This window comes from Hemiscyllium ocellatum (assembly GCF_020745735.1).
Source record: "Hemiscyllium ocellatum isolate sHemOce1 chromosome 27 unlocalized genomic scaffold, sHemOce1.pat.X.cur. SUPER_27_unloc_10, whole genome shotgun sequence".
Classification (NCBI taxonomy): Eukaryota; Metazoa; Chordata; class Chondrichthyes; order Orectolobiformes; family Hemiscylliidae; genus Hemiscyllium; species Hemiscyllium ocellatum.
This window is the reverse complement of record NW_026867477.1, coordinates 312,157-328,470: the sequence shown is the minus strand read 5'-3', so window position 1 is coordinate 328,470 and position 16,314 is coordinate 312,157. Positions and strand designations below refer to the sequence as shown.

At 50.0% G+C, this 16,314-nt stretch overlaps 2 protein-coding genes and 1 pseudogene across 3 annotated transcripts in view; 2 read left to right on the top strand and 1 right to left on the bottom strand.

Annotated features, from left to right (window-relative positions):
- LOC132807212 (gastrula zinc finger protein XlCGF57.1-like) overlaps window positions 1–12,633 on the bottom strand; it is a 27,643-nt pseudogene extending 15,010 nt beyond the window's left edge.
- Window positions 1–16,314, top strand: part of LOC132807198 (gastrula zinc finger protein XlCGF26.1-like) — a 270,173-nt gene that overhangs the window by 30,699 nt on the left and 223,160 nt on the right. The gene's annotated exons all lie outside the window — the stretch shown is intronic.
- LOC132807202 (zinc finger protein 420-like) overlaps window positions 1–16,314 on the top strand; it is a 65,513-nt gene that overhangs the window by 37,187 nt on the left and 12,012 nt on the right. The gene's annotated exons all lie outside the window — the stretch shown is intronic.

Here is a 16,314-nt window from a genome sequence, read left to right as displayed (position 1 = left end):
TTGAAATCCACTGTGATCACCCAGTTTTAGTACCCTAATTTAGACAAATTAGTTTTCTTAAGTCCTCCTGACCAATCATTACTCAATTACAATACTTTAGGTTGTAAAATAATCAGAGCTGTCTTACAAGAATTTGCCAATTCAAGTTAAAAAAAAAACTTCTAATGCATGAACAATGGCCGAATCCAAGGTCACAGATAATAACCATGGAAGTTTTCGTTTTTACGACAACCTACTGTTGAACTGAAACTTCAACTGTCCTCCATATATTGCTTTTATGTAAAGATAAAAGAGATTAGTTAGAATCGGATAGTAAGGCAGTCATGACTTGTAAAAGAACAGAAATTATCAACTTTAAAAAATCATGTTAAGTTTCCATAAAAATCACATTTAAAACAGTCCTGGAACTCAAGCTCCAGGGAATAAAACTTAACATTCAATCACCGACAAACAAATGTGCATTCAAACCAATCACAAAGGGTTAAACTTTCTGTCAGTTGTACAGCTCTTTTCACTCACTCTCTCTCTCCTCAGCTGCTGGGACAGATCGGCTCGCTCTCTCTCTCTTCGCTGGCTGCTGCGAGTCTCCTTACCCCTAACCCTTATTTCTCGCAATCCTTTTTCTCTAACCTTCTCTCTTGCTTTCTCTTCCCTTTTCTCTGTTTCTCTCCCCTTTGTCTTTATTACCTTCTGTCTCTCTTTATCTATCTCCCTCTTTCTCTCTCTCTCACTTTCTGTGTCGGTCTCTCTGTATCTCTGTTTCTGTCTGTCTCTGTCCCCTGTCCCTCTCCTTACCCAATGCCCCTCACTTCTAGAATTTTAAAGTCTGTGCTACGGGGTCCTCGTTACCACCGAGTTCCACGCGTCTCCCGCGTTTATTAATTCCAAGTTCCACGCGATACCCCCACCCCTCCACGCAGGAGAATTTTTAAAATTACATAGTGTTTGGGGATGTGCAGGTTAGGGGGCATTGGCCATGCTAAATTACCCATAGTGCCTAGGGATGTGCAGGTTAGGGTGCATTGGCCGTGCTAAATTACCCATAGTGCCCAGGGATGTGTAGGCTAGGTGGGTTAGCCAATGGGAATTGCAGGGTTACAGGCAGAGGTCTGGGTGAGGTGTGGGTTGGATGGGCTGAAGGGCCTGCTCCTACACTGCAGGGGTTCTAAGCGTGAGATGAGGTGCTTGACGGAAACGATGGGAAGAGGCAGTGAAAACACAACGAGACCGTTTGAAAGTGGGAGCATGACAGGAGGGGTGGGTAAATGGGATGTGGTGAGGGAGGGGCTTAGGAGAGAAAGAGACACAGAAAGAGAGGGTCACACACAGATACAACTGGTGAAAGTGGGGAAGATTGTGATAGGTTCAGATAAGGTGGAGGAAGAAAAGCTGTTCCCTATTCACTGATAGTGACAAGGTCAGGGGCGGCCTGAAGTCAGGGGTTTGAGCAGGAGAGAGAGGGGGAAAACAGAGGAAAAACAGGTTTACCCAGCAAGCAGCAATATGCTGGAATCCGCTGTCACCTCAGAGAGACAGACAGACGCAGAGCCAGAGCCAGAGAGACAGAGACGGGGAGGTAATCAGATGAATGGCCTCCCTGTGCTGTGAGATCCAAAAGGAGCACGCGAGCAGCTGCCCCAGTGTTTCTGGCGGTCTGAGGCATCTCCCCCTCGCCCCATTACCGGTACCGCTCTCCCGTCCCATTGGCACCTTCCCGTGAACGGCCCACTCTCCCAATGCACTCAAGCTGCCCATTCCCCCCCCCAGGGGGCTGGAAGAGGACGGAACAGCCCGTTCCGGAGCGGGGCTCGGGAACGCTGCCCATGTCCGCGACGCCCTTCCGCGAAAGGAAACAAAAAGGACAACAGACAGGGGACCACCTGCATCAACGGAATGACAACATTTCACCCTCAGACAAGGCTTTGTCAAAGAGATGTACAGCACGGAAACAGACCCTTCGGTCTAACCCATCCGTACCGACCAATATCCCAACCCACCCAACTAGTCCCACCTGCCAGCATCCGGCCCATATCCCTCCAAACCCTTCCTATTCATGTACCCATCCAAATGCCTCTTAAATGTTGCAATTGTACCAGCCTCCACCACATCCTCTGGCAGCTCATTCCATACACACACCACCTTCTGTATTAAAACGTTGCCCTGTAGGTCTCTTTTATATCTTCCCCTCTCACCCTAAACCTATGCCCTCTAGTTCTGGATTCCCCAACCCCAGGGAAAAGACTTTGCCTATTTATCCTATCCATGCCGGTCATAATTTTGTAAACCTCTATAAGGTCATCCCTCAGCCTCCGACGCTCCAGGGAAAACAGCCCCAGCCTGTTCAGCCTCTCCCTGTAGCTCAGATCCTCCAACCCTGGCAACATCCTTGTAAATCTTTTCTGAACCATTCCAAGTTTCGCAACAGCGGGAAGACCCAGAAATGGAAAAGACTGAAGGGGGAAGTCAGCGGTAAATCTTTTGAAGAGGTTACAAAGGAGAGACCTCTGTCTGCAGCGGGAATGACCCCCACAGTAGCAGGTCGAGGTGGACGGCATTTAAGGAGAAGCTGGTTACAGACGTCAGGGAGAAAGGAACTGAAGGGAATGCTGCTGTAAGGGAAATCAAGTGTGAGCAAGTGAAGGGGAGGTGCGTAGAGGCTCACATGGGTCAGAAATACTGAGAGAGACCAGTTGAGCTGAAGGACCTGACTGGAGACTCAATGGGACAGAGAGTGAAATCTTGGATCCACCTGCAAGAGAAGGAGAAACACGTGATTTACCTTCCAGGATTAAGCAAGTCCCGCAGATTCTGCAGATCACTTTATTGGTCACAGCACTGAGTATAGGGGTTGGGGTCTGGACAGGACGTTGGTTAGGCCACTTTTGGAATACACAGGAACCTCGATTATCCAAAGGACACATGCAGGGTGTATTTCAGTCGCTTGACGATTAGATCCCTTACAGTGTGGAAACAGGCCCAACCAGTCCACACTGACCCTCCGAAGAGTAACCCACCCAGACCCATTTCCCTCTGACTAATGTACCTAACAACTACGCAATTTAGCATGGCCAATTCACCCTGACCTGCACATCTTTGGACTGTGGGACGGAACCGGAGCACTAGGAGGAAACCCACGCAGACGCGGGAGAATGTGCAAACTCCACACAGTCTGTCACCTGAGGCAGGAATGAAACCAGGGTCCCTGGTACTGTGAGGTAGCAGCGCTAACCACTGAGCCACCGTGCTGGTTCATCTAATTCTGGATAATCGAAGTTCCTCTGTATTATGTGCACTTCTGGTCTATCGGAAGGATGTTGCAAAACTTGAAAGGGTTCAGAAAGATTGACAAGATGTTGCCAGGGTTGGAGGGTTTGAGCTACAGGGAGAGGCTGAACAGGCTGGGGTTGTCTTCCCTGGAACGTCGGAGGCTGAGGGTTGACTTTAAGAGAGGTTTATAAATCATGAGGGGCATGGATAGGGATAGACAAAGTCTTTTGCCAGAACTAGAGGGCATAGGTTTAGGGTGAGAGGGGAAAGATTTAAAAAGGGTCCTAAGGGGCAACATTTTTCACACAGAGGGTGGTGTGTGCGTGCGGAATGAGCTGCCAGAGGAAGTGGTGGAGGCTGGTACAATTGCAACATTTAAAAGGCATCCACTTGGGTATCTGTGTAAGGAGAGGTTTGGAGGGATAGGGCCAATTGCTGGCAAATGGGACTTGATTAGTTGAGGATATGGAGGAGTTGGAGCGAAGGGTCTGTTTCTGTGTTGTACATCTCCACTTCAGGAGGAAATGCGCAGTCGCAGGCTCGCAGAACCACTGGATGCCAAGGGGATGAGAGCACAGCAACTGCAGTGACCCTCCCCCATCCCACCCAGGGTTCAGCCCTGGGCGGTGACTCACAGCGGCTGGCCCCGTCACTTGTGCCCCCGCTGGTGCCGCAGCAGGTGCTGAGAGGAAGCGAAGCCCCTCCCGCAGACGGGCAGGTGAAGGGCCGCTCCCCGTGTGGACCTGCTGGTGTGAGAACAGGTGGGACGACTGGGTGAAGCCCTTGCCGCAGACGGAGCAGGTGAAGGGCCGCTCCCCGGTGTGAAGCCGCTGGGCCGCGCAGCAGGGTGGACGAGTGAGAGAAAGCTCTTGCCGCAGACGGAGCAGGTGAAGGGACGCTCCCCGGTGTGAAGCCGCTGTGCCTGCAGCAGGGTGGTGGACGAGCGGTGACGAGCTCTTGCCGCAGACCGAGCAGCTGAACGGCCGCTCCCCCGTGTGGACCCGCTGGTGGGTTAGCAGTCGGACGAGCGGGCGAAGCCCTTGCCGCAGACAGAGCAGGTGAAGGGCCACTCCCCGGTGTGGACCTGCTGGTGCTGCAGCAGGTTGGACGACTGGGTAAAGCTCTTGCCGCAGACCGAGCAGCTGAACGGCCTCTCCCCGGTGTGGACCCGCTGGTGGGTCAGCAGGGTGGACGAGTCGGTGAAGCCCTTGCCGCAGATGGAGCAGGTGAAGGGCCGCTCCCTGGTGTGGACCCGCTGGTGGGTCAGCAGGGTGGACGACTGGGTGAAGCACTTGCCGCAGACGGGGCAGGTGAAGGGCCGCTCCCCGGTGTGGAAACGCTGGTGGGTCAGCAGGATAGACGACTGGGTGAAGCCCTTCCCGCACTCGGAGCAGCTGAACGGCCTCTCCCCAGTGTGGACACGGCGGTGGATCTCCAGCACGGAGGGGGAGCGGAATCCTTTCCTGCAATCCCCACACTTCCATGGTTTCTCCATGGCGTGCGGAATGCCTCCTGAGACTTCCTTTCCCCACAGTGGGCAAACTGGCTCAGGCACGTGCCCCTGTGGTTCAGGTGAAGACGATACTTTAAGAGCCGACTGAAGCAGACAAAAACGTTCAAAGAATTTGCCCCTTCTGGACTGAAAGAGGGACGTCTCTCCTGTCCCACGAATCAAGGGCTCTGTCAGACCTTCACATGGTACTCAGTGGGGAGCTCTACCTGCAAAGCTGCTCTTCTCATATCCTGTGAAAAAGGGGATTACAAAAGTCATTGCTGCCTGCACATGACAGGAATTTAGAACAGATCATTCTAGTTTCTGTAGAACTTCCCTAAAACAATCAAGTTACAATATGCAGATGCCAGTGTTGGGCTGGGGTGTACAAAGGTAAAAAAAAAATCACACATCACCAGGTTGTAGTCCATTAGATTTGTTTAGAAGTTCGAGCTTTCAGAGCTCTGCACCTTCATCAGGTAGCTAGTAAAACCTCCAGGCGAAAAAGACAGCAGATGCTGGAGATCAGTGTGGTGCTGGAAAAGCACAGCAGGTCAGGCAGCATCCGAGGAGTAGGGAAAAAAAAAATCGACGTTTCGGGCAAAAGCCCTTCATCAGAATGAGGAAAGAATGAGGACACTTTCCTCATTCCTGAAGAAGGGCTCATGCCCGAAACGTCGAATCTCCTGTTCCTTGGATGCTGCCTGACCTGCTGAGCTTTTCCAGCAACACATTTTCAGCTCTGATCTCCAGCATCTGCAGACCTCACTTTCTCCTATAACCTAGAGTTGTGTGATTTTTAACTTTAAGAAGTGTTGCAAATCTCCACCCACCCCCCCCACCACACACACACACACACACACACACACACACACACACTTTTCTTCATTCTCACTCTGCTGTTTCTGATATTACCCATCCCCCAGTATTGTCCAGAAAGGGACTTATTACCTAAAAAAGCTGTAAATCTCCATCCCACACACTCTTTAACTCTTGCTGTACCTAATATCCCACCTCCCCCCCCCATGCTCCAGCAGGGTCTGACTGATGCTCATTGACTGAGCCACACTCACCTCTTCCTGGACACAGGGACCCTCCAGACCAACACAACATCAGCTCCCCTTGACCCCCCCGCAATGGCGCATGTGCAGGAGCAACCGGTCACGTGAATCGAGGAACCGCTGTCGTCACAGAGGCCGCGCGTTGATTTGACGGACCGCCCGCCGTGCGGCGTTTCCAGCCTTTCCCATTGGTCCACCGCGCCGTGCGTCACGCGGCGGCACTGGTCTTTGTGACGCCCACGCGACCTCTCTCCTCCACTACCCTCACGTGCCCCTCCCTTAACCTTGACACGGGGAGGCATGACCAATGGGGAGCCTTGGAGGACCGGAAGGAAGGCTGGTCCTCCTACCAATCAGAGCATCCCCTCAGTGTCTGAATGCGGAAGTTGGATCATGAGCTCCTGCTGCTCTCTCTCTCTCTCTCTGAATGAAGATTGAGTGTTACCCCAGACTGCACCAACCTCTGTGAGTACAGCACCCTCTCTTCTCACCCCTCCTATTCCATTTCTTTTCTCATTTTGGGATTAAACTGTTGGTTTGTAGGAAGTGAAGTGAAAGGAGGTGAACTCAGGAAAGGTGCATATGCTGGATGCATTGGTCTAGATCGCTGTCTGTGTCTCTCTCGTGTCCTTCATCAGGAATTGCGGAGGGGGAGGGGGGTGGGGGTTTGGGGGGTGGAAAGGGTGCTGAGAGATAAATAGGAAGGTGGGAGTGGGGCTGGGGGTAAGGTAGATGCAGGTTGGGGGGGGAGGTGATGGCGACAGGGTGGAGCAGATTGGTGGGAAGGAAGATGGACAGGTGGGACAGTTCAAGAGGGTGGTGCTGAGTTGGAGGGTTGGAGCTGGGGTGAGGGGGGAGGGAATGTGAGGAAACTGGTGAAATCGATGTTGATGCCGTGTGGTTGCAGGGTCCTAGGCCACCTGATACCTGGAGGAAGAATGCCTCTGCATTGGGACCCTCCAACCATACAGGATCAATATTGATTTCACCAGTTTCCTCATTTACCCCCCCCCCCCCCCACTGCCCAATCCCAGACACAACCCTCGAACTTGGGACTGCTCTTTTGAACTGTCCCACCTGTCCATCTGCCTTCCCATCTATCTGCTCCACCCTCCTCTCTGACCTGTCACCTCCTTCCCTCGCTTTCATCTACCCATAGCATTCTCAGCTCCCTTCCCCCAGTCCCACCTCCCTCCCATTTATCTCTGTCCCTTTGGGCCCACCCCACATTCCTAATCAAGGGTTATGCCCAAAACATCAAACCTCCTGCTCCTCTGATGCTGGCTGACCTGCTGTACTCTTGCAGCACCAGACATTTTGGTGCTTATTTGTCTGGATGTTCTGATGTGACCCATTCGCAGATGTGAAGTCACATTCGAGATAAACTCCTTCATGGAATGTGGGCTTTTTTTTTTGGCAAGGCCAACAATGTTTTCGTCCCTAACTGCCCTTCAGACAAGAGGATTGCCAGACTTTAGGGGCATTTTAAAAGTCAAGCACGTGAGCCATCATATGCAGGCAGCACCAAGTTAATGCTAGCGGGTTTCCTTCCCTGAAGAGCGTTATTGAATCAAATGGGTTTTCAGAAAAGTTTCATTCTCTCAATGACTGAGACTAGTTTTCAGTTCAGATTTTAAAAAAAATTTAAATTCCCCAATGTTTGTTTTTACTGGTATTTGGACCCATGAGCCCAGATTATTTGCCTGGGGCCTCTGGATTGCTGGTCCAGTGTTGTTGTTATAACATCACTGACTCACCTGGACAGCATTGAGAGTCATACAGATGTATAGCACACAAAGAGACCCTATGTGCAACTGGTGCATGCCGAGCACATAGCCAAAATTGATCTAGTCCGATGTGCCAGCACGTCCCTCCAAACCCTTCCCATTCATATTCCCATCCAGATGCCTTTCAAATGTTGCAATTGTCCCAGCCTCCACCACTTCCTCTGGCAGCTCATTCCATACACGCACCACCCTCTGACTGACAAAGTTGCCCCTTAGGTCCTTTTATGTCTTTTCCCCTCTCACCTCTAGTTCGGGACTCTCCCACCCCAGGGAAAAGACCTTGTCTATTCACCCTATCCATGCCCCTCATTATTTTATAAACCTCAATAAGGTCACCCCTCAGCCTCCGATGCTCCAGGGAAAACAGCCCCAGCTTATTTAGCCACTCCCTGTAGCTCAAACCCTGGCAACATCTTTGTAAACATTTTCTGAGCCCTTTCAAGTTTCGTTTAACTGAACAGTAAAAGTCATACTGGACAGGGATATATCATAGTGTTACTGTGCAATATGTATTTATTTACGGCTGTATAAATTTGATTTATAATTATTTCTAGTTATATCATAGTGTTGTAGCCATGTTATGTATTCCAAGTTTGGGAGAAGATTTGTAGCTCGGCTGCTCGTTGTTGTGGTTCTGTTTGCCGAGCTGGGAATTTGTGTTGCAGACGTTTCGTCCCCTGTCTAGGTGACATCCTCAGTGCTTGGGAGTCTCCTGTGAAGCACTTCTGTGTTGTTTCCTCCGGCATTTATAGTGGTTTGTCTCTGCCGCTTCCGATTGTCAGTTCCAGCTGTCCGCTGCAGTGGCCGGTATATTGGGTCCAGGTCGATGTGTTTATTGATTGAATCTGTGGGTGAGTGCCATGCCTCTAGAATGCCCCTTAAACATTTATAAGGTTAACCCTCAGCATCCAATGTAGAGAAAGTGAGACCTGCAGCTGCTGGAATCAGAGTCGAAACGTTTGGGGTTGGAAAAGCACAGCAAGACAGGCAGCATCTGAGGACCAGGAGAATTGACATCTCAGGCCCGAGCCCTTCATCAGGAATGATGTGTGGATGTACAAAGAGGCCTCAGCGTCCTTCTACACCAGTCACTGCCAGTTGTCAGACAAGTGCAGCAAGCAATCAGCAAGGCAAGTGGTATAAATCACAAAATGAACTGGGATTAGAAGTGGGGATGTCTTCCTGCAGTTAGGGGGGTTATTGAATATATTCAAGGCTGAGTTCCTCTGATTTTTGAACAAAGTGTGGATATTTATGTTGTGTGGTTGAGGTGGGGGTTTTTTTTGAGTGATTTGTGTGTTAGAAGCAGTACAAGGCAAGAAAATGGTTTTAAGACCACAACAGAACAGTTACGGTCAGACAGCACAGAAACGGACCCTTCAGCCCAACTATTCCACGCTGAGTATGTTCTCAAACTAAAGTAGTGCCACTTGCTAGTGTTTGGCCCGTATCCCCCGCACCTTCCCTATTCATGTACTTCTCCAAATGTCGGTCAAACGTTGTATCTGTCCGTGCATCCACCACTTCCTCTGGATATTCATTCCATACATGAACCACTTTCTGTTTATAAAAACCTTGTCCCGAATCGGTCCACGCCGTGAATTCATTTGCAGCAACCGAAAGGAAAGGGAAGTGAAAGATTGAATCCAAGAATGAAAATAAAAGGAAAGGAGTTGAGAAGAGTGTGCCGTACTCACAGATGGGTGACGGAGTAAGGAGGTTACAGTCTGGAGCAAACTCAATCTTCATTCAGAGAGAGGAGCAGCAGCTTCCGAAGCTCGTGTTCCAACTTCTGCATTCAGACAATAGGAAGGCTCTGATTGGCAGGAGGACTGTATCCTTCCGGTCCTCCAGGGCTTCCGATTGGTCCACCAAAAGAAAGCCGTGACGCATGCTTTGCGAGGAGCATGCGCAGTTTCATCCTCGTAACGGCGAGCGTGCGCAGTACGCTCTCTGGAGATGCTGTTACTGACAGAATTGAAGTGTCCAAATGCCAAGAGAAGTAAAAAAAGAGGTGAGATGCACCCTTTCTTCCCCCCTGTGATATTTACCTTTCCTACACGCCCCATGACTTTATAAATCGAAATAAGGTTACCCGACAACTTGTGGTCGTCGATAGGGCGACCAGAAGTGTACTCAGTACTCTACCCGTGGTCTCACCAATATCCTGTACAACATCAACGTGATGTCCCACCTCCTGCACTGAACGGTGTGAACAATGAAGGAAAGTGTGCTAAACGCCTCCTTCACCACCCTGTCTACCAATGATGCAACTTCCAAAGAACTATGTCCCCAATTTGGAGATGCCGGTGTTGGACTGGGGTGTACGAAGTTAAAATTCACACCACACCAGGTGATACTCCAACAGGCTCATTTGCAAACATAAGCTTTTGGAGCGCTGCTCCTTCATCAGGTGGTTGTGTCTTATGATCCTGTTCAACAAACATCCCATGAAGGAGCAGCGCTCTGAAAGCTCGTGCTTCCAAATAAACCAGTTGGACGATAACCTGGTGTTGAGAAATGTTTAATTTTATGTACCTGAACCCCTCCCCCACCGTGTCTCTGTTCTCCAACACAACGCAGGGCCCTACCTTAAACTGTACAAGTTCTGCCCTTCCTTGTTTTAGCAAAATGCTAACAACATTTTGCCTTCATCTGTCACGCTCTCTCGGACACTCACACACACCCTAACACTCACACCGTCTCCCATGCTTATACTCCATCAAACACACGCTTCATTAGCATGCATGCACAAACTCGTATACGCGCACACTCTCGTGCACACACAGTCTCACATAAGTCTATGGGGTGAAATTGCATTTGCAGATATATTCAATTTTGTTCAAAAAGCACACAAACTGCATGTAATATTGTATAAAATTCCCACTTTAGTTAATAGAACCAATCTGATTCAAGATTGGGATACAGACTCGAACCTCACACCTTTTGTGCAGGATCTGAGCTGAGATGTCACCTATTTTTATAAAACCTTAAACCGTCTCGAAGGTGAATTCAAAGTAATTCCGGGTTTACATATTAATGAACTGAAACCTGCAACCCATGGTAAAAGATGGAAGACAATCTAGATTTATTCAATATCTTAGCAGTTGCATGACACCATCAGCTTTTGCTATAAATTCTGTGTCTTATGATTCTGCTCCACAGCTACCTGATGAAGGAGCAGCACTCCGAAAGCCAGTGCTTCCAAATAAACCAGAAGGAAGATAACCTGGTGTTGTGTGATTTTTAACTTTATCCACCCCAGTCCAACACCGGCACCTCCAGATCGTTTCCAGTGGACACAGCCACCACTTCCCAGTGCTGCCAGGAAACTGTACAATGACAATGAGATGATGTAGTACCTGCACTCCTGAAAAATTCATAATTTCTAACAATACTGGCTACTCATTCACTGCTGCAACCGATACACAACATTGGAAACATAGTACAGGAGGCTGTCAGAAATGAGCACAACAGGTAAGGCAGCAATCTGAGGAGCAAAATCAACATTGCCCGAAAAATGTCGATTTTCCTGCTCCTTGGATGCTGCCTGACCTGCTGTGCATTGCCAGCACCTCTCTAATCTTGACTCTGATCTCCAGCATCTGCAGTTCTCACTTTCACCTGTAAGAAATGAGCAGTTTTAAAACAAAAACCTGTTGCAATTCCAAGTTCTCAATGAGAGTCTGAGCTCGGTGTGAAGTTCAGGTAATCTTTATTGCAACCCAACTTTGTTACAGCTTCAGAATCTCCCAGCAGAAAGGCATAGAAAAAGCAGCAATGTTTTAAAAACAGCTCACAGTCAAAATGCACACATTCTCTCCAACCCCTCACTTTCTTCATTATTGGTCACCACCAAGTTGCCCTTTGGAATTGGATCCTTGGTACCCAGAGAAAGTATTGCCTCACTCAGCATTTTCAACCTGTATCCTGTATCCAAGTTAGTTGGATGGGCATTGCAGAGTCAATCATACTGCTGTGGGTCTGGAGTCATGTGTAGGCTAGACCGGGTAAAGGATGCAGCTGGGACGACTGAGTGAATCCTCTCCCACAACAACAGTTTGTTTCCCTAAAAAAAGAACGGGAACTTCTTCCACCCCCCCCCCACTGACAATGGTTTCACCGTTAGATTCTAAACTCCAGATTTCTGACCAAATTCCAATTCCACCATCTGTCGCGGTGGGATTCGAACCCGGGAGTCCCCAGAACCCGGTTGATACTCCAGTCGATAACGGCACTCAGCCGTCATTCCTTCAATCCCCCTGTGATGGCACATGAACTCGCTGGTGGCTCCGCAGGTGGGAGGAGCGGGTGAAGGCCTTCCCACACACATGGCAGCTGAAGGGCCTCTCCCCCGTGTGGACCCGCTGGTGCCTCAGCAGGTGGGAGGAAATGCTGAAGGCCTTCCCGCACACGTGGCATGGGAACGGCCTCTCCCCTGTGTGGACCCGCCGGTGGTCAGCAGGTTGGTGGAATGGCTGAAGGCCTTCCCACACTCGGGGCAGCTGAAAGGCCTCTCCCCGGTGTGGACCCGCCAGTGGGTCAGTAAGTGAGAAGAATACCTGAAGGCCTTCCCACACTCTGTGCAAGGGAACAGCCTCTTCCCAGTGTGGACCTGCTGTTGGCTTAGCAGGTTAGCAGAATTGCTGAAGGCCTTCCCACACTCGGGGCAGCTGAAGGGCTTCTCCCCCGTGTGGACCCACTGGTGACTCCGCAGGGTGGAGGATGTGCTGAAGGCCTTCCCACATTCAGGGCAGCTGAAGGGCCTCTCCCCCGTGTGGATCCGCTGGTGGGTCAGCAAGTGGGAGGAATTCCTGAAGGCCTTCCCACACTCGGGGCAGCTGAAGGGCCTCTCCCCGGTGTGGACCCGCCGGTGGGTCTGGAGGTTGGAGGCCTGGGTAAAGGCCTTCCCACAGACAGGGCAGGGGAATGGCCTCTCCCCAGTGTGGCTGTGCTGATGAGTCTCCAGGGCAGACGGGAAACGGAAGCCTTTTTTGCATTCGCCACACTTCCACAGTTTCTCCATTGGGCGGGATTCCTCTGGTTTCTCCGTGGCCGGAGCTTCAGCCACACACAAACCCAGGTAGAGACTCTCTCCGCTGTGAATTCCTCTTTCCAGGCCAAAAAACTGCTTCAGGCTCCACACTCAGTGCACTGCAATGGTAGGGTCTCTCATCCAGTCTCACTGATGCTGAAAACGTACTGAAACAGGAGCCAAAAAGCTTTGCTCCTTCTCACAGAATCATAGTTGCGGTCCTGATGGACTGAGTGACTTTCAAAGTGAGGACTGCAGACGCTGGAGAGTCAGATTTGAAAAGTGCAGCGCTGGAAAAGCACAGCAGGTCAGGCAGCACCCGAGGAGCAGGAGAGTCAACATTTTGGGCAAACGGCCTTCATCTGTTGATTTTGAAACTTCTGTCTTCAGATCTTCAAATACTCTGCAAAAAGAGATTACAAAGGTCATCACTGTGAGTGCAGGGTAGAAATTCTGAACAAGAAATTCTACTTTCTGTGGAATATTCTTTTCTTTTGTTATTCCACAAAATTGAAAGCACCAACCCACTCTCTCTCCCCCTCTGTCCTCACTCCACTCTAACTGAAGGTGCTGAGTCAGGATCTTAAAGGGGCAGAAATGCAAAAACGTCAAGACTAACATCTCCCTGCATTTTGGATAACTCCACAACACTGGGATACAGTTGACAGTGAGCAACAGTCTGAATCTGGGAAGCAAATGTAAGTGTGTCAATTCATGGGGGAACCTGCGATGCAGCTATTTGTGGAACAAAATGGTTAATGTCCCCCAGGAAGGTGGGAGCAAATTGAGACATCAAGGCATTAACACCGACACACTTCAGTGAAACTCTTCTGCTCCCAGTCAGGGCAAAACATCTTTAAAAGCTGCTCTGCAAGTCCAGTCTTCACAACCACACTTCTGCTTTCACCAAAGACAATTAGAGTCATACAGCACGGAAACAAACCCTTTGGCCCAACTTGTCCAAGCTGACCAGATATCCTAAATTAATCTAGTCACATTTGCCATCACTTGGCCCCTATATGGGCCGGGTGCTGGCAGCTGGGACTAAATTGGGTTGGCTATCTGTTCGGCAAGAATGAGTTGGACCAAAGGGCTTGTTTCCATGCTGTACATCTCTATGACTCCAGTCGCATTTGCCATCACTTGGCCCCGATCCACTAAACCCTTCGTATTCATGCACCCATCCACATGCCTTTTAACTGTTGGAATTGTACCAGACCCCACCACCTCCTCTGGCAACTCATTCCATAACTGCAGCACCCTCTCCATCAAAAATGTTGCCCCTGAGATCTCTTTTACATCTCCCCCCACTGGCCTCACCTGAAACCTATTACCCTCTCGTTCTGAACTCCCCCATCCGAAGGAAAAGACCTTGAGGATTGACCCTATCCATGCCACTCAGGATTCTATAAAAAGTCTGGAATGTCACCCTTCAGACTCTGGGGAAAACAGTCCCTCGCCATCCTTCCGTCCCTCCTCGCCCAGGTTTGCAGAATCTGCTCCCTCCCTGGATTCACTCCAGCTGCTACAAGTGAACAGATTTTCCCCCCTCCCCTCCCTCGCCTTCCCAGGATGAACAGTTGTCCAGAGGGAGGGAGTTTCACTCTGAAACTGACAGGGTCACTTCCGTAAATTGTGACGCCATCAATGGGTCGGGGTGGGGAAGGGTATGGGAGGCGGGGCAAGAGAAAGGGGCGGGACGAGATTCGAGACTCGACCGACAGCGGTACCCCGCACTGCGCCTGCGCTGCCCTGCACAGTTCGCAGGACAGAAGCAGGCCACTCGGTCCAACGAGTCCACACCGACCCTCCAAAGGGTAACTCACCCTCAACCATTGCTCAATATTAATCCTCCTGACTAATACACCTAATCTGCACATCCCTGTGCACTATGGATAATTTAGAACCGCCAATCCACCCTAATCTGCACATCCCTACGCACTATGGATACTTTAGCATAGCAAATCCCCGCTAAAATGGATAAAGTTAAAAATCACACAACACCAGGTTGGAGACCAACAGGTTTGTTTGGAAGCACTAGCATTTGGAGTGCTGCTCCTTCATTAGGAGAATAAGGTCATAAGACACCGGATAACATGCGCAGTATGCTCACTGGGCATGCAGGTGTTCGTGTCAGATTTTAAGAGTCCAAATGCCGAAAGGTAAAAAAGGGGTAGAGCTGCAATTTGTTTTTCCCTGTGGTTCGACACTTCATTACTTTTGCATTCTGTCTGGCTGCTCAACTTTTGTATGTCTTTTCCCCACGTTGGGGGTGAGCCCAGAACTGGAGGGCGAGGGTTTAGGGTGAGAGGGGGAAGGTTTCTGAGGGGTAACCTTTTTGCACAGACGGAGGTGCATGTCAGCCAGAGGAAGTGGTGGAGGATTGTACAATGATAATATTTAGAATGCATCTGGATGGGGATATGAATAGGACAGATTCAGAGGGATAAGGGGTCAAATACTGGCAAATGGGTCACCAGATTAATTCAGGATATCTGGTCGGCATAGACCGAAGGGTAAGTTTCTGTGCTCTGTGACGCTATTTCTAGATAGTTGGAACAACTTCACTCGGCCATTCACCCCTTACAATCAAGGTCGGAGTGGTGCTGGAAATGCACAGCAGGTCAGGCAGCATCCAAGGGAGCAGGAAAATCGACATTTCAGACAAAAGCCTTGAACGCTGCCTGACCGTCTGTGCTTTTCCAGCACCACTCTAATCTTGACTCTAATCTCCAGCATCTGAAGTCCTCACTTTCGCCCATTCACCCCTCCCAGCCTCTCCTGAGCTGTGGCCTGACTGCGCTTACTTCAGTGAAAGTTTCAGAAAGATTTCAGCAGCTCTTTGAAAAACTTGAATGTGCATTCTGACTTTAATGATGTTTCTGAAGGTATCATTTTAGGTATTCTCAATTTTGAAGATCAGTCATTTCTCACCCCTCCCGGCTCCCAGGTAGAGTCATCACCATCCATTTTGTGTGTGTGTATGTGTGTCCGTCCGTCCGTCCTTTGGAGAGCTTGATACAGCGGTCAAAGCTGGTTCGAGGCAATGAGAAAGGACGGGTGTGGTGGGGGCTGGGGAGAAAAGAGACAGAATGGATGGGGTCAGAGGGGGAGAAAATGTACGGGGTAGAGAGAAACTGTGGGGAGGGGAACAGAGAGAGAAAAAAAAATAAGTGGGGTTGATAGAGAGATTGGGCGGGGGAGAGAGTGGGCGTGGCGGAGAAGTGGGAGATGGCACAGGTCAGGGTGGCACTAGGTACACGGATGCACAGGATACACTGAGCCATCAGCTGGCCAAATTGACACACAAGATGGCCGCCGGATCACAATACTGACAGAAACAGCAGAGCAGATACAGACACTGCCTGGGGCCACCAGAATGCCAGCACAATGGACTCATAACCCAGGTGATTAGCTTAAGGCGGGTGGGGGGAGAGAATACACATGAGCATTGAACACTACCCGCCGAAGTGTCTGGGTCCAGCCAACACCTCTTATAGAAATGCTAACAGCTTGGTACAGACTCAATCCCAAATGCTAATAGCCAGGGCTGCAGGAATCCTCCTTCTCAGGAAGAGCAATTAGCGCCCATTACTACAACAATGGATTTCCATGCAGACATTGAAATGGACAATGTCTTCACTGAAACTGACAACGACTGTGCGGAAATTA